Source organism: Eptesicus fuscus, chromosome 3 (genome assembly GCF_027574615.1).
Source record: "Eptesicus fuscus isolate TK198812 chromosome 3, DD_ASM_mEF_20220401, whole genome shotgun sequence".
In the NCBI taxonomy this organism is placed as follows: domain Eukaryota; kingdom Metazoa; phylum Chordata; class Mammalia; order Chiroptera; family Vespertilionidae; genus Eptesicus; species Eptesicus fuscus.
Window position 1 is genome coordinate 100,078,981 of NC_072475.1, and position 17,581 is coordinate 100,096,561.

The 17,581-nt window shown below is 41.4% G+C and overlaps 1 protein-coding gene and 1 pseudogene across 1 annotated transcript in view; both read right to left on the minus strand.

Annotated features, from left to right (window-relative positions):
• The window catches only part of ROBO2 (roundabout guidance receptor 2), a 744,230-nt gene that overhangs the window by 516,563 nt on the left and 210,086 nt on the right, over positions 1–17,581 (minus strand). The window lies entirely within an intron of this gene.
• LOC103295813 (60S ribosomal protein L30-like) lies at positions 16,135–17,313 on the minus strand (annotated as a pseudogene).

Consider the following 17,581-nt stretch of genomic DNA (forward strand, 5'->3'; position numbering starts at 1 on the left):
CTTGTTCCTCAGTCTATGTTGTTCATCATTTCCCCTAGATGAGCGAGATCATATGTCACTAGATATATACTAATAAGAACTGAATGTGAGACGAGCAATAATAGTTATGCTGACAGGCAAATGAATCAATCTGTAGCGAGCTTCCCCCTGGACCAACAGTTCTTTTGAGACCCAATTTCAATGTCCAGTAGTTCCTTATGTGTACATGTCAGCACTGACCCCTTAGCTCTGGATGGTGGACAAATGGTGGTAATGGAGGTCCGACTCCCTCTGGTTTGGTCTCGGCCGAACCCAGGGGCACGGCGTCACCCAGACTAAGGGGCACGTGGCCTCACCCCTACCCAAGGGGCGCGTGGTCTCACCCGGGCCTGGGACCCAGCCTCACCCGGATGGATCCAGGGGCGCACAGCCTCACCCGGACCCAGGATCTGGCTTCACCCGTACCCAGGGACGCTTGGCCTCTCCCAGACCCAGGGGCACGTGGCCTCACCCGGGCCTAGGTGCACGAGGCCTCATCCGGATCCAGGGACACATGGTCTCGCCCGGACCGAGGGGTGCGTGGCCTCTCCCAGACCCAGGGGCACTTGGGCTCACCAGGGCGTAGGTGTACGAGGCCTCACCTGGATCCAGGGACACATGGTCTCACCCGGACCCAGGGACGCTTGGCCTCTCCCAGACCCAGGGCCACTTGCGCTCACCCAGGCCTAGGTGCACGAGGCCTCATCCGGATCCAGGGACACATGGTCGCACCCGGACCCAGGGGCGCTTGGCCTCTCCCAGACCCAGGGCCACTTGGGCTCACCCGGGCCTAGGTGCACGAGGCCTCACCCGGATCCAGGGACACATGGTCTCACCCGGACCGAGGGACGCTTGGCCTCTCCCAGACCCAGGGCAACTTGGGCTCACCCGGGCCTAGGTGCACGAGGCCTCATCCGGATCCAGGGACACATGGTTGCACCCGGACCGAGGGACGCTTGGCCTCTCCCAGACCCAGGGCCACTTTGGCTCACCCGGGCCTAGGTGCACGAGGCCTCATCCGGATCCAGGGACACATGGTCGCACCCGGACCCAGGGTCGCTTGGCCTCTCCCAGACCCAGGGCCACTTGGGCTCACCCGGGCCTAGGTGCACGAGGCCTCATCCGGATCCAGGGACACATGGTCGCACCCGGACCCAGGGACGCTTGGCCTCTCCCAGACCCAGGGCCACTTGGGCTCACCCGGGCCTAGGTGCACAAGGCCTCAACCGGATCCAGGGACACATGGTCTCACCCGGACCCAGGGACGCTTGGCCTCTCCCAGACCCAGGGCCACTTGGGCTCACCCGGGCCTAGGTGCACGAGGCCTCACCCGGATCCAGGGACACATGGTCTCACCCGGACCGAGGGACGCTTGGCCTCTCCCAGACCCAGGGCCACTTGGGCTCACCCGGGCCTAGGTGCACAAGGCCTCATCCGGATCCAGGGACACATGGTCGCACCCGGACCCAGGGACGCTTGGCTTCTCCCAGACCCAGGGCCACTTGGGCTCACCCGGGCCTAGGTGCACGCGGCCTCACCCGGATCCAGGGACACATGGTCTCACCCGGACCCAGGGATGCTTGGCCTCTCCCAGACCCAGGGCCACTTGGGCTCACCCGGGCCTAGGTGCACGAGGCCTCATCCGGATCCAGGGACACATGGTTGCACCCGGACCGAGGGACGCTTGGCCTCTCCCAGACCCAGGGCCACTTTGGCTCACCCGGGCCTAGGTGCACGAGGCCTCATCCGGATCCAGGGACACATGGTCGCACCCGGACCCAGGGACGCTTGGCCTCTCCCAGACCCAGGGCCACTTGGGCTCACCCGGGCCTAGGTGCACGAGGCCTCATCCGGATCCAGGGACACCCCGCCCTCTTTAAACGTTCAACACATTTGTCAATGACCAGTTAAGCAATAAAGTGTTTGGGGAACCAAATAAACATCTACTTCAAACAGCCAATAAATCTTCCTGTGTCTTTGACTGAAAAAATATGCCCCCAAGGGATAGCTTGTGTAAAATAAGATGAAGTCCATCTATAATCAAGAGGTATGTTCTCTCCAAAAAATGCCATTTATTTAAATAAATTCATCATTTACTAAAAAATTGCTAAATGGCTTTCATGATAGCTTTTAGGATATTTTAGGGAATCTATACAATATTGCGTTGGTATTTCATCAGGAAATAAAACAAAATGTTGGGTGCCAACACGGCAAAAACGGTTGACCTCTCATGATTCACATGTCCTTGAAAATGCTAAAGTGTGGAGCATCTTTGACTTGGGGGCAGAGCTTATAATTCTATTTCATATTTATTTCTTACATTGTGGCTCAATAGCTAATGGTTTGCACTGGTCTTACCACTGAATTATCTTCTATGCAGCTGAGGAGTGATCCAGCCCATATAGTTGGGATTAGAGTAAGTGTAGCCACAGAATCTCAGGGTTAAATTTTTCTGCAGTGGCTCCCTCCCCCTTTTCTTAGCGACCCAACATCCACCTGTATACACTTGGTAGTTGGAAGCCAAACTCAATTCTCAATCCTTCCTCGGGTGTCTTCTGGGATTCAGGGATGAGTTCGTGGATCTCTCTTTGTGCCCAAGAAGGCACACACTCCTTAAAACGTGGTTCAGAGTCACTACTCCTTCTCTGTTTACCCAAGAGGCAGGACATTCCAAATAATAAAGGGAGGGAAGAGCTGTCTAGCTAGAAATCATTGACTTTGTTCACTGTCCATAGTGTTTGACATATCATTACTATAGCTACATGTTTTAAGTTCATGTTAACTTACTACCCATAGTTACTACTAGAACATGGGCCTTAACTTTGATTTAATTAGCAAAAAATTCACAGTGCTGATTTTATTTATTACAACATACTATTCAATGGTATACTATTTATTTTTATGCTTCAGACAGGTCCTTCAGCTAAAGCAAAATTTGCAATTTAATAAATAACTTAGCAATAGGATAATTCTGTGATACCAGGTCTTAAATAAATTTTTAAAATATTATGGTTCCACTTATATCCTATCATATTATGGTTCTATTTTTTTTTAAGTTACATTGTACTGAGTATCAGCTTACAAGAAAGAAATAGCAAATGGCAGTTTTTCCTTCACACTGCATGAAAATCAGAAACCATACTTGTTTCACAGTTTCTCTGGTATCTCCATAGTATTGACACAGCCTCATCCTCTGAGAGTTGAGCTAAATAAGTCAGTATGTTAATTATGTGCTCTGGGAGCACAAAGAAGAAATAAAGAAGTTATTACCTTCCCAAGTTTCTCAGGTAATGAGACCCATTTCTGGAGATGTGCGGCCTTCTACCAGAATCTATCATGAGAATGAGCTTTGCAGTGAAATGCACAGAATTAATTTTTTAATGAAAATCCTCCACTGGTTTCCTCAGTCAAGTATACCTGACAAATGTCACTGGGCAATGTCATTACCAGTTAACCAGCATTAGGCCTTTAGAACAGATGGGATAGCTATGCCTTTTCAGAAGTGAGGCCAGCTAATTTCAGCCACCTCCCCATGAAAAGGAAATAAAATAAGATTGGCTCCATGTCACTCAGACATGACAGTACTTTGGATTTCTCCCCCATGATGTTTTTTAGCCTTGAGGCAGATATGACAGGCGCCTTATTAAATTCCAAAAATAAATGTGGAGCAAAAAGGAAGTGCATTCCAATGAGACATCCAACTTGTTAAAATGTAACATGCATAAAACTTGGCTCATTTTATTGTTAGCCACCATCCTCATCATTTTAAGTAAAAATGGAAACATAATATTTGTTCCATAAATTAAGTAAAATGAGTCCAATGGTCTTTTATTTCTTTGATAAAAATTAGCTATTCATTTGTTCTCATGTATGTAAGTTAAAATTTTCAAAAACATCTCCATCGATATCTGATAATAAGAATAAGAAAAAAAAAAGAAAAAGAAAAAAAAAGAAAGGATTCATGGAAGATTACTCACTCTATATTTTAGCATCCCCCATCCATCTACTGACAGTTCCTTATGCAAACCCAGTGACATTTATGGATCCCTGCCTTTGTGAATGCTATACATTTTCATATCCAAACCTTTGTCTCTCAAATTATTACAATCCTACATAGGTCCAACGGTTTGATTTTTACCATTGTTTCCTGATATTGACCCACTTCCACATACCATCATAAGTTATCACTCCTCTTTCTAATTTCTTACAATATGTGTCTTGTTATCTATTTAACATTTCATTTCTTAAAAATTCTGCCTCATCTGTTAATTAATTTCCTCAACCGGAAACATTTTTATTCTACCAGGTTGCTTTTATGAAGAAAAGAAGCCCTTATTTATCCTTACACAACTTATAGTATCTAGTACATATTATGGACTCAATAAAATATTAAAAACAAAGAAGACATGACCAGTTACACATTTCATAAGGATGCAATCACTATTGTTTCTTCAGTGTTTTACTACTATGGTTCCAAGTAATTTAGAGACTTGATAACAAGAAGCAATCCAAACTTTAATACCTGATATGAATATATTCTGTACTTTAAGGAAACACAGCAGAATTTCAGAATCTGGTTCTTAACTTCAAGGAGCTTTCACCTGTAGTGTAGGAAACAGGCTTTGAGGAAAATGCTGGGGAGACCTCCATGACCCATTCCACATGACAATGAAAACTGACATTCACCTTGGTGTTAAAAACACACAGGGTATCTCAAAAATGTATACACACACTTTGAATAGTTATAAAGACAGTGTTTATTAAAGTACATTTAATTTTCATTTAACAGCTATCAGCTGTTAAAGTATGTATACATTTTTTGGGACACCCTGAACTTTTAATGGATCGTTTAATATTAAAATATTCCTATAAAAGAAGCAATACTAGCCCTAGTGTTATAGATCAGAAAATAGATATTCAGAGAGGTTGCATCAGTTGTTCAAGACTGCAAGTTTGACAATAAGTGATAATGTGGGGTTCAAGTTCAAGTATGTTAATGACAAAAACCATGAATGGTGCACCTTCAGTTACTCCACAGTTTCACAAAGCACAAATGCATCTGCCAAGGAACCTGAAGAGACTGAACTGGCAAAGCCATGATACTGTATCCATCACACTCACTCTGTTTAGCCAGGTGACTCTTTCATGCACTCAGGTCTGAGGAACTAAACCACCACTCTCCATGTCCAGCTCCAGGGAGTTCTCGCGGGGCTCTCTTCTCCCAGACCAGCTGCTCTGACAGATACTCCTAAGGCTTCCCAAGTCTCAAGAATAATGATCATAATAGGTCTTTAATCAGCACCAGGGTACAGCTAACTATCATAATCCAAATAACGACTTCAAGGGTGAAAACTTGGCTTGTTTTACTTTTTCATGGTTCTATTGTTCTAAATAATATCTCTCATATAAGAAAAAAATTAATATTTTGCATATGGTCAGATGTAATCTGAAATGTGTTATACAGACTATTATCTGTAAATAGAAATAAGGTTAACACAAATAAAGAAGATGGGAGGGGCTTTGCTATAACTAGAATTCTTTCAGTGTCTGTTGATCAAAAATATCTTAAGACAGGTTGGAGCAGGTTCCCTGTCTTTCTCTTGCCTCATATGATGATCTTTATCCCATTAAATTAATTTCAAAACACATAACATCTTGAAATATTAAGGCTTATTATAATAACCCCTATATATCCTTCCATATTGAGGACCACATGCAATTTGAAGGTACTTCATTACTTATGAAAAAGAAGGTAATAAACTTAATAATTTTTTAAAAGCAAAGATCCCATCAGCTACTCTCTCCTCTGCCTTAGATTTTACTCTGCATGTTAAACACTCTCTTCTATTCTTCCTTCTACATGTATGTTCCCTTTTCTGTTAAAGTTCAACTAGAAAGCTGTTTCAAAAAAGAACATTTGCTGTTTATGCCACCCTCTTATAAATAAGCCACATCACTGTTGATATGATGTCATATCCACAGCAAAGCTGATGAAAAGGAAATTCCCACTCACTGGAGAACTTATTTCAGTAAACTGCCGAAGAGAAGATAGCCTCATTAATAAGGGGATGTTCCCTCCTCAACTAAATACCTTCCCATACCTGAGATTAAAACTGCTTTATCCACATAATTATCTTTCTTTTTCAAATATTTTAAAATAGAATATATCCCACGATTTTTATTTCTGTTTGCCAAAACTTTGGTTAGAAAACTAAGCTTTAGCAAAAAAGAACCTCGAGGTGGAAGGATGCTGCTATCTCTTCGATCAAATGCCATGATTTTGTCTTTTGGTTACATTTTAAGTTCTTAGATTCTATTTTTTTTTCTCTGACACAAATATAAATGTATCCAATCTTGCTTGAAATGTGTGAATCTTTAACACTAACAGGGCCTGCCAACTGCAATCCATAAGGCAATATATATTTCAGCATGGATCTGAGGGCTCTCTTAATTTAAAAATGAAGGAAAATCAAAATAAGCTGATGAAAGAAAGTGCCTATTTTCTACCTGCTAGCAAAATATCTACAAAGTAGTTCACCATTCTGGGCTTGGTAAATGCCTGTGTTTATCATCAAATATCCTGACAATAACAAAGAAAAGACTGTTCAATAGTTACTAAACTAGGCCACGCTGCAGACTGACTCTTTATGCACTTGGGATTCTGGATTCCAACCACATGCAGAAAAGACTGATACAAATGGATGATCTTTTCTTGATACTTAGTTTGCTTCCTGGTATTGATTAATCATACTGCAGTTGTGGAATGCCCTGAATTAGAGGTCAGAAGATTGATGTTTTTATACTAGCTCAACCACTATTTATTTCCTGTGTGAGCCTGTCACCTGACTTAACTAGTCTGTACCCCAATTTTCTCCTCTGTAAATTGGGACCTGTAACAATTTACCTCTACTCTGATGAAAGTCAAATGGATAGTGCTTATTATTTTTGTTTATTATCACCATTTCTGCCAACACACTATATAAAGGCACCTAAAATGCAAATTTTAATGAAAGCAGTGTTATCAGTAAGCAGCAAAAACTGAATTTGAATGGAACAAGAAAATCAAAATAAAATGTGGCTATTTTCTTATTTTAATTATATGTTTTGATTTATGCATTATGGTTTGAGTCAAAATTAGAAAAATGAGATAATTATTTTGCTAGTACCATTAAAAAAGAAGAAAACTTTTCACAGTGCTTTTATTTCACCAGACTTAGAGGGTGTTGCACAGTTAAAATCTGACTCATAAGTAAGTACACAGGACTTTTTGAGTAATTCATCTCATCGAGTCTTTGACATTGTATTGTTACTATCTGTGACAACCAGTAAAGACCTTGGTGAATGCATCTGTCTATAAAATGCTGGTTGGTACACAAATGATCAAATATGTATAAACTACAGAGATATATGTATAAAAATAGAAGCACTTTAATTACTTATTAAAACTGTTTAACAAGATATGCTTATATGGAGTTTGTGAAATATTTTCATTTGAATTTTTAGACCTGTCAGTATATCTGACCTCTCAGCTAATAATCAGACACAAGAAAAATCAAAGAGCATTTGTAAATAGGGACACAGTTGAAATTTAAAATTACAGTCTGGTGATAATTTTTGGTTGTGTTTGTTTGCTTACAATTTCATTTCAGGCCTGGGCAGCTGTGTAAAGTTATATTCCACTAGATGTCCAATGCATGAAATGCGTGCACAGGGGTGGCGGGGGGGGGGTGTCCCTCAGCCCAGCCTGGACCCTCTCCAATCCGGGACCCTTTGGGGGATGTCTGACTGCCGGTTTCTGAAACTGTCAGTTGCATATCCCTCTCACAATCCAGGACTGCTGGCTCCTAACCACCTCTGCCTGCCAGCCTGATCGCCCCTAACTTCCCCTCTCCCACCGACCTGGTCACCCCCAACTGCCCCCCATGCCAGCCTGGTCGCCCACAACTGCCCCCCCTGCTGTCCTGGTGGTCCACAACTGCCCCCCCACTGGTCTGTCCACCCCCAACTGCCCCCCCTGCTGCCCTGATCACCCCCAACTACCCCCATGCCGGCCTGGTCACCCCTCACTCTCACTACCCCCTTCTGCTGGCTTGGTTTCCCCTAACTGCACCACCCTGCCGACATGGTTTCCCCTCACTGCCCCACTGCCTGCCTGGTCGCCCCTCACTGTCGCCCCTGCCGGCCTGGTTGCCCCTCACTGTCACCCCTGCTGGCCTGGTTGCCCCTCACTGCCTCCCTCCCGCAGGCCTGGTCGCCCCCAACTGCTCGCCTTGTGGGCCTGGTGGCCTCCAACTGCCCCCGCCCCTGCTGGCCTGGTCACCCCTCACTGCCCCCCTCTGCTGGCGTGGTTGCCCCTCACTGCCCTTCTTCTGGCCTGGTCGCCCCACGCAGCCTGCTGGTCAGTCATTTGGTCGTCCTTCACTAACCCCCCTGCTGGCCTGGTCGCCCCATGCAGCCTGCTGTTCGGTTGTTACTGTGAGGGCGTCATGACCAATTTGCATATCATCCTTTTATTAGTATAGATAGTCTCCCTAAACACATCCATTCAGTTCTCATTTTCCCTGTTCTATCTGGGTAGAGATTAGTAGCACATCTTCTATAGACAGATAGACATATTAAAGTCAATACTGAAATATAAAAATTTAATTTAAAACTATATATTTTTAGAGACACTAGGGAAGTTATGGACCTTCTCAGATATTGAACAACCTCCTCTATCTGCAGGGAGAAGGGAAAATGGGATTATTCTAGTGTAAAAGTCTGCGTCACTGGGATACTTCTGCATCGCACATAGTGGATACTGAACACAGGCAGAAAGTACCTGTTGCTGACAAAGATGACCTGTTTGCCTGAAAAGCACCAAAGCAAAACAGATTTTCTTTAGAAAGAAATAAAAATTATGATTATAATCAATAATAGAAAAGTAGCTTAGTCTACTAATGAAATATATTTCTAAAAAAGAAAATTAGAAAATATGGCTAAAATTAAAATTAAAAACAAATATTTCAAAATACAGTAAATATTCTTCACTTGAATATTTTTCATTAAAATATATGTTAATTTTACAAGAAAATTACTAAGAAAAATTTAGGCTACAATTATTCTTAATTAAAATAGCAAAAAGGGGAAGTAGTAATAGTGAAATGGACTTTGTTTTCAGGGCAAATGTTATCAGAAAGACCGAATGCTAATACCAGATTATTCTAACAGAAAAAAAGTTTAATTATCCAAATGAATGCTTCTGAATTACATTTTATTTTTGGCAGAAAACGTGATAGAAATATTTAAAAATAAATATTCTTAAGTCTCTGAGATTTGCTGTTTCATATATATTGAATTGATTCTTTTGCTGGTATATAATATCACAAGTTTTTGGTACTACATTAAAATATTTTAAAGTTTCATTAATTCAAGTTCTTATTTTATATTGAGGTAAATTCTACACACATCATGAATGTCTTTTTCTAATATTTCTATTATTGAATTTATAAGAGTTTAAAGCTGAACTTACAGATATTATAATATTTCTTCAGTTTTAGAGATTAAAAATTAGTAATTATATTATTCTCTTTTTCATGTATAGTCATCACTTTATGTAAGATATTTTTCTCCTTGATATGTTGTATGTTTTAATAAAGATTATTTAAACATTATTTACTATAATAGATTGCATAATCTATCCAAATATGATAGTCTTTTTTTTTTTTTTTTTTTGGATAGAAGACATAAAAACAGCCCCTTCTGCTTTATTTGATTGAGCTATTTTGTGTTTTCTAATTAAAATACCTCAATCACAAAAATGCAGCACTTTTGAATGCTTCAGTGAAAAAAAGTATCCACAATGCTTAAATACATGCTATCAACAAAAACACCCAGAATTAAAGAAGGTCACCTCTTCCCTTGAAGCTGACATCATCCACCACCTAAGCATCAGGGAACCATCCCAAAAGTCCCCAACCAATAACCATGACAGCCCTGACATTAAGAAGATAAGCTCTAAATAGACACTATTTGAACCTTTGTCATTGAATTTTTAATTCTGTTTCTTTTTCAATAAACTTGTCCCATCTGATGACTTGCCCAGAAAGAGTGAACATTACACAGACAAAGGACTTACATAGGTCAACATGAAAATTACAAAAAGAAAAAGAATAAAGAGATTGCAACATTTAATTGAAAAATATTAATAAAAATCTTATTCCTTTACGTTCCCTTCTCTGCTTGGAGGATAATTGTGCCTTTCATAGGCCCGATAACCTTTAAATAGATGTGTCTTTCCTTTAAAAGACTGCTCTAAAAAGCAGATTGTCTCTGTGATTCATCTAATTATATTCTTCTCTGTCCCCATTCACATTAAATGACTCGGGTATAATATTGAAACTAGAAGAATTCCACTGCCTGAAAACTAATAACGGATATTTAGGCATGATTAGTACTCAAATATTTGACTGCTCTCTTCTGGAACCGGAATCCCACTTCATTTTAACATGAACAACAACCCTAGGGGTGCTGTGACGGTCATGCCACAATCCCAAGGGCAGAAGTGAGACAAGGGAGGGGAGAGGAGTCCAGTTTGACTTCAGTAGACAATATGAGTTGTTGCTCCGCGGTGAAGTTTGACATTGCACTGGAATACAGGAAGGGTCCTGTTCAAAGCGGCCCAGACAAGGCGATATTAAATATTTAATTCCAAAGGCAAAGCCCGAGGTCCCAGAGCTCCGGGAAAGGCAATGGCCCTCTCGCCCGTTCGGCTGTAAGGAGCAGATGACAAACTCCGAGCTAATGTGACTATAAAATAAAAGGAATTTCTTCGGCAATGTTTATAAATTCCAAGGTGTTTTTTAAATTATTTTTAAAACAGAAACACAAGAATAGTATGCATATTTTTAAACTGTGCAAATGTTAACTCACATATGTGTTTATATGCTGAGGATTCACTAAGCTATATCTTGTCTTCTATATAGATATTAAGAGGCAAATGAATTTTAGTTTCATTTAAGTATTGTTTTTCTTAAACAAAAACAGTTAAGTAATAAGATCTAATTGCTCAAATTTTTCTATAAAAATGTAAATTCCTGGTCATTTATAATAATTTAAAACAAAAATTCATATAAACAACTTGTTTAAGACTTGGTTTTAATTCTTAAATATTATTAAAAATAGTGATGCACATATATACTTAACATGGGATAGTGATTCAAAAGTATTATTCTAATATTATATTAAAATTGAAATACAGTAAATCCCCATTAACTTTTAGACCCTAATATGGTCATTCCATGCACTGGGAAATGTTATTTTGCATATAATGGCAGGCAGGGTTTCTCGCCTTCTGTAACACAGAAAGCCTGTGAGGCAGATGTCACCTTTGTCTCTGACACCAGGGCCGGAGAGGGCACTTTTGTAAATCACACTGCCTTTGCCAAGGCAGCACTACTTCAGATGCGGTACCTATAACTACACAGAACTGCCTGAGACAAAAATACAGGGAGTTTTTGTTTTCGTGTTACTTAAATCACATCCCAAGCACAATACAAATAGGCTTCACCTCATTGATATTACTGAACTGTACCTGGTATTACTGACTTCGAATTTTCAGACAAATTAATTGATGAGGTAGCAATCAGTCAGATTAGCTTATGCAGAGATCAAAACTGACCATGAAGATAGGTAAAAGCTATTATATGACCTTGAAGTACATATTTTTATCCTTTAATTTTTCCATAAAAGTGGAGGAAACACATTCTATTTCTTTATATTACAAGCACCAGTCTCAAACATAATGACTAAGATTTGGAAGGTGTCAGATGCAATTGGAGCTGACAAATAAAAAAGTATTGTTTAAATTAAAATAAATAATATGCAATTTAAAAATTACATATTGTTCTAGCATAAGTCCAAAAGTATATTGGAAATTATAAGGCCATTCAAATCAACAAACATTGTTGAGCATTGCAGTAGATGCTGGGAAAGGGGATCATAAGTCAAACAAAGAATGGTAAGAAATATTTTGAGTTTCTAATCTACTGAATGTCATCTACATACATATTATTTACAAAAAATACCCTTCCAAAGTCAAGAAGGACTAAATAAATCTGATTATAAATCTGATTATAAATATGATTGCTGAAGGAGGCTTTTTATGAGAAAACAAAAGTAGAGAATAAACACAAAGATAGTGAGACAGACAAATACAGGTATGAGAACTCTCTGGAGGAAATGTAGGGACACTATATGACTACACTTACAGCTGAGAAAAATAAATACAAAGACCAGGCTATAACATGTAAGCCAAAATTAATGTTAGACTGTCATAAAGAGTATAAGGCATTTTTTGAGTAAAAGGAGCTGCAGCTGGGAGACACAGATTCAAGTAGCAACCTAAATTGTGTCCCCCCCACGTAAAAGGGGAGGCCACTTTTACAGTGAAAGTACCCACCCAAGTCCTCAATTAGGTCCATTTTATACAAATGAGGTATCCAAATTGTGCAATTTAAGTTGGATGGGGCAGGTCTCAGTCCATTGTTACAAAGAAGTAACCAAGATTTACCTGCAGTGATTGACTCAGATGGTATAAACAACCCATCACTGTGTGGAAAGCCAAGAGTTCAGAGGTTCTTCCCAGAACAGAGAGTATGAGAGGAGCCCCTCTCAGCAAATGGCCACCAGACTCCTATTATTCATGAAATGTTGGCCTTCAGTTGACCATGGGTGTCCATCTCAGCAGATAGATTCCTTCTTGGGATTCACTTCAAATGAATCTTTCTTCTCCAGGTCCACAAAAAGTAGTTAATAGAAAACTTATGGGTAGTTGTGGGTGCCAGATGATGAAACCCTTACTGTTCTGTGAGTCCTGAGCTTGGCAATAATAGAGAGAAGACAAAGAAAGGAGCAGATTCCAGAAACTTGCAAAAAATCAATCAAATAGCAACTGAATCAATTAAAGTGTCTCTGAATGTTCTAGTTTAGGCTGTGGAGAGATGGCAATGCCACTAATTACACTGAGACCTTTACAAGGAACAGTTAGGAAAGGTAGGATTGGGTGTGTCAAAGAATCATACATTGAGTCTTTACCTGCTGATTAAATAGTTGTAGTATATGTATGTGGGGATAGCCAATTGAAAATTTACATATTTATAAAGAGGTCCATGGTACAGACACTGGAGGTAAAGAGCATGATTAAAATGGTCTAGTCAATCAACAAATACTTAATTTAGTCATTTTGTTTACTATTTAGGGTATATAATGATAAATATTACTTAGGCTCTACCCTCAAGGAATGAATTGGAAAGAAAATATCTGTAAATAATTATCTAAAATGCAAGGAAGAATATAATGTGTAGTGAAATAATACTCTACTGTATCAGATGAAAATGATGAAAATCCTTTCAACTAGGAGGGGCCAGCACTTGGGAGGATAAGAGTAAGAGTAGTTAAAAATAGCTTGAAAAGCCCAGAAATAAAACAAACAAAAAACAACAAAAAATGAGGTACAAGGGAAAAGGAGATGGCGGGAGGTGGCCATGGGCGATTGGCTGGTGGCCATGCCTCCGAATGGGGTGGGAGTGCCAATGGGGGTCCAGCAGCCTTGGGGAGGGGCCATGGGTGGTTGGCCAGCCAGCCCTGTCCCTGATGGGATGGGGGGGGCTGATCTGGGGTGGGGCTGGGTGGGGGGAGGGACTTCAGGAGATTGGCTAGTCAGCCTCGCCCCCTATTGAGGTAGGGGGGGGGGGTGATCAGGGGTGGGGACAGCCTGGGGGAGGGGCTGCGGGAGGTTGGCCAACCAGCCCTGCCCCCTATTGGGGTTGGGAGGTGCCATCAGGGTTGGGCTGGCTGAGGGGAGGGGCTGAGGTGGGATGGGTTGATTGAAGGTGGAACTGGCGGGAGGGGTGGGGTGAGGGAGGGAGTGTCTGGCCTGCTGGCTCCACTCTATTTTTTTTTTGCAACTTCACAATTTTTATTTGTGGTGCCTGTGCTATGTTTCAAAAATACCTTCTCCCCCTGCCCAGGACAGTGTCAGGGAGGGGGCAGCAAAAAGTAGAAGACATCCCTCCCTATTGCACATGGACCCTATATACAGGCCCACCTGGCCCAGGCAGGTGGGATGCTTGGCCCATTCTCATATCCCTGCTCAGGGGTGGAGGGGTGACTGGTGGCAGCACATGTGAGAGGGGACATCCGGGTGGCCACTCTGGTCCTGGCTACTGGTCCTGGCACTTCCTGGTCCTGGGTTCCTTCCTGGTCCTGCCTGCAGCCCTGGTCCCCCTACCTGGCTCAGCCTCCCGTCTCCATCCTGGCCTCAGATGGCCCTTGGCTCCTGGGGACTTTGTTCTCCCCTCCCAGTCCGCAGGACCCAAGGGGAGGTTATGGCTTCTCAGAGACTCCCCAGCAGCCCTGTCACTCATGTTCACACAGGGGAAGGGGTGCGTGTGGCAGAATGTATAAATGCGGGTGCAGGGGTAAGTCCTCAGGGGGCACTTGGATAGTTTGCTGATGATGTGGATCAGGGCCACGTTCTCGTCCTTGAGGTGCTGGTTGTCAGCCTGGAGGTTGGACAGGCCCTTCAGCTCCTCTTCCAGCTCAGCGGCCTTGTGCTCCAGGGCCCTGCACTCAAATCTCTCCAGCTCCAGGAGGGCCCGCCTCTCTGCAAAGCAATCCTGCCTCTGCGTAATGCCCTCCAGCTCCACCTTGAGCTGCGCCAGCCACAGCTCGGTCTCAGTCAGGGCCTCATGAAGTCTCTCATTCTCAACACACAGCTCTGTGAGCTTCCTGAAGCCTCCCTCGGGCTCTTCCTATTCCGGCTGGGGTTCTGGGTTGAGGGCCAGCTGCCTCTGGGGGGAAGGGCTGGATTCTGGGCTGATGTCTGCTGCCTTCACCTCCTCCCCCTCCGCAGGCCCATCTCCTCTCCTTGCCAACTCTGCAGTGCTCCCTGGAGGCCTGTGGTCCCTGTCCCTGCCCATCAGGCGCCTCTACTCTCTGGGCAGGGCCATCAGAATTCTCCACCCCAGGGACTCGGGGCTGCCAGGAAGGGTCCAGGCTCTGTGTGGCCCCGCTCTTGATGGGGATGGGAGAGTCTGATCAGGGGCAGGCCGACAGAGGGGAGGGGCCTCGAGGTTGGTTGCCGGCCCCACCCCTGATCAGCTGGTTTGCTGGCTACAGTGGGCATCATAGCGACTGGTCATTAGGTCATTATGGCCAATATGGTAGCTGGCTCTTTATATATATAGATATCTTATACTTTCACCACTAAAACTAAGACCAGAATTACATTTCTTTATTATTGTGCAATAGCACTGAAGCCAAAAGAAAATCTAACTTTTATTACACAGGGAATTATCAGTACAAATTGTTAGGAAAGATAGTAACCTGATTTTAATTGTTTGAAATATACACCACTTGAAAAGCACAAAGATATACAGCTCTAGGTAAGGATGGGAGTGCCTGGAACAGCAAGCACTGGACTCCACTACCTAATTACTCATGCACTAATTCTCCAACTTGGCCAATTCATTTATGTTCCCAAGTCTCAGTTTATTTATTTATTCAATCGTTTTGATAATACTTATGATGCTTTTCTCTGGGATGCTTCTGAAAAGCAATTTGATAATGTTCATAAAAAAATCCCAAACAATACACTGTTATATAATATGGATTAATATCATAACACACACACACACACACACACACACACACACACACACTCACATATTAACTGATAGGTGTGTTTGCATTGTTATGTGTCATTTGAGAGTAATATATTACAGAAACCATGGTGAATATTTAGTCAGTACAAAATGTTCTCAAAATGTGAAAACAGCTTCTTCTATTAATTTTATTGTTTTAGCATACAGCTTATCAACAAAGCATGCTAGATGAACCTAGCACATGCGATTTATATTGAGTCAGCTGGACAAATTGCATGAAGAGTAAAAATGAGAAGTCCAACTATTTTAAAAGTTGTTTCCCATCAGCTAGTGTTGGATTGACAGGTTTAACCTGTACCTGAGAATGTCAACCAAGTAACCTGTTCAAAAGAACAGAAATAATTAGGTTTTTTTGTTTTGTTTTATTTTTAAACAAGCTCTAGCCAGTTTTATTAAAGATTTTTTGCATGATTTACTTTTCACCATTCTGCTCTGGCATGCTTTTAATGATACCAGGATCACCTGATTAATGATAGCCCACGTGCATGCTCCATAGTGTTTTCCACACTCCATACACAATTCAATGTTATTGCCACTATGGTAATGGGCACCAGTCTTGGTGAACAGGACGTAGTACTCTATTTCAGATCTCCTCAAGGCTGGACAGTTGTTGATGAGGATAACCGGCTTTGCCTTGCCTTGTCTGATCATCTTCAGACTGCCTGTACCCCAGCATGTACTTACTACATTTCATAACATGTACTTTCTACATTTCAAGCCTAAACTTGATCGACTCCAGCAACTTTTTCATCTTTTTTTGTGGCTACCATCTTCCTGCCATAGGTGAGTGAGGGCTCCCAGCCACAAAGTCTATTATTGGTTTAAGTCATTTTTTTCCCTCTCTGCATTTTATTAAGATTTTAGTTTTAATCTTGCAAGTAACATTTTAAAATTAAAAAATATATAAATAAATGTTGGTGAATTACAGTATCTGCTCTCCAAGTTATTTAATGCAAACTATCAATAAAATCTTGGAATTATTGCTAGTTTAAATCTAACAACACAGAGAAAATATTGCTGGATATTTCTGTAAAGAAGCATTTTAGTTGTATGCTTTATCAATTATTTCAGTCTTTGTCAAATAATTGTCAAGTATTCAAAATACAGTGTTGGATTTAACTTCAGTCTGGTTTCTCTCCTACACACACCCATTAACATTTGTGTACAGTTCTCAACGTGTGACATAACATATTTGTTATGTCTGTGTTTGCAAGAGTGAGGTAATATAGCTCATAAAAAAAAAAGCTCTGCATACATGCAAAACTAGTTTCACTATTTTGACTGACTTGACAGTCAATGACAGGGTGAGGAAGTTGAAAGGACAATCAGGTTATTTGATTGACTTGTGTGGATGATATAACCTGTTTCCTCTCCCTCTTCTACCCCTACATGCCACCTCAACTTGATCCAACCTGTCAGTCAAACACATCAGATTCAAACTAGTTTGTACATGTAGACTTTAGCTGTGGCAGAATTATTGAGCACCATTTTTTAAAAAGAAGAATACCATTATCACAAATCTTCAACTCTTTGTTACATATTATCTTTAACTTACCCTTTCTTTAGGAATGTGCTGTGCTGGACTGTCCATTAACTCCAGAAGGGGATCAAATATATAGCTTTTTTACACGAATCTTATTTTAAAAGTTCAAATGTATACACAATAAAGTTTTTCAATAATTATCTTTTTGAAAATCATGTTCATTTATGCCAGTGAAATCTATTTGAAAGTATTTTTCTTTTTTTAACTTACTTTTTGAAATATATTTTTATTGATTTCAGAGAGAAAAGGAGAGGGAGAGAGAGATAGAAACATCAATGATGAGAGAGAATCACTGATTGGTTGCCTTCTGTATGCC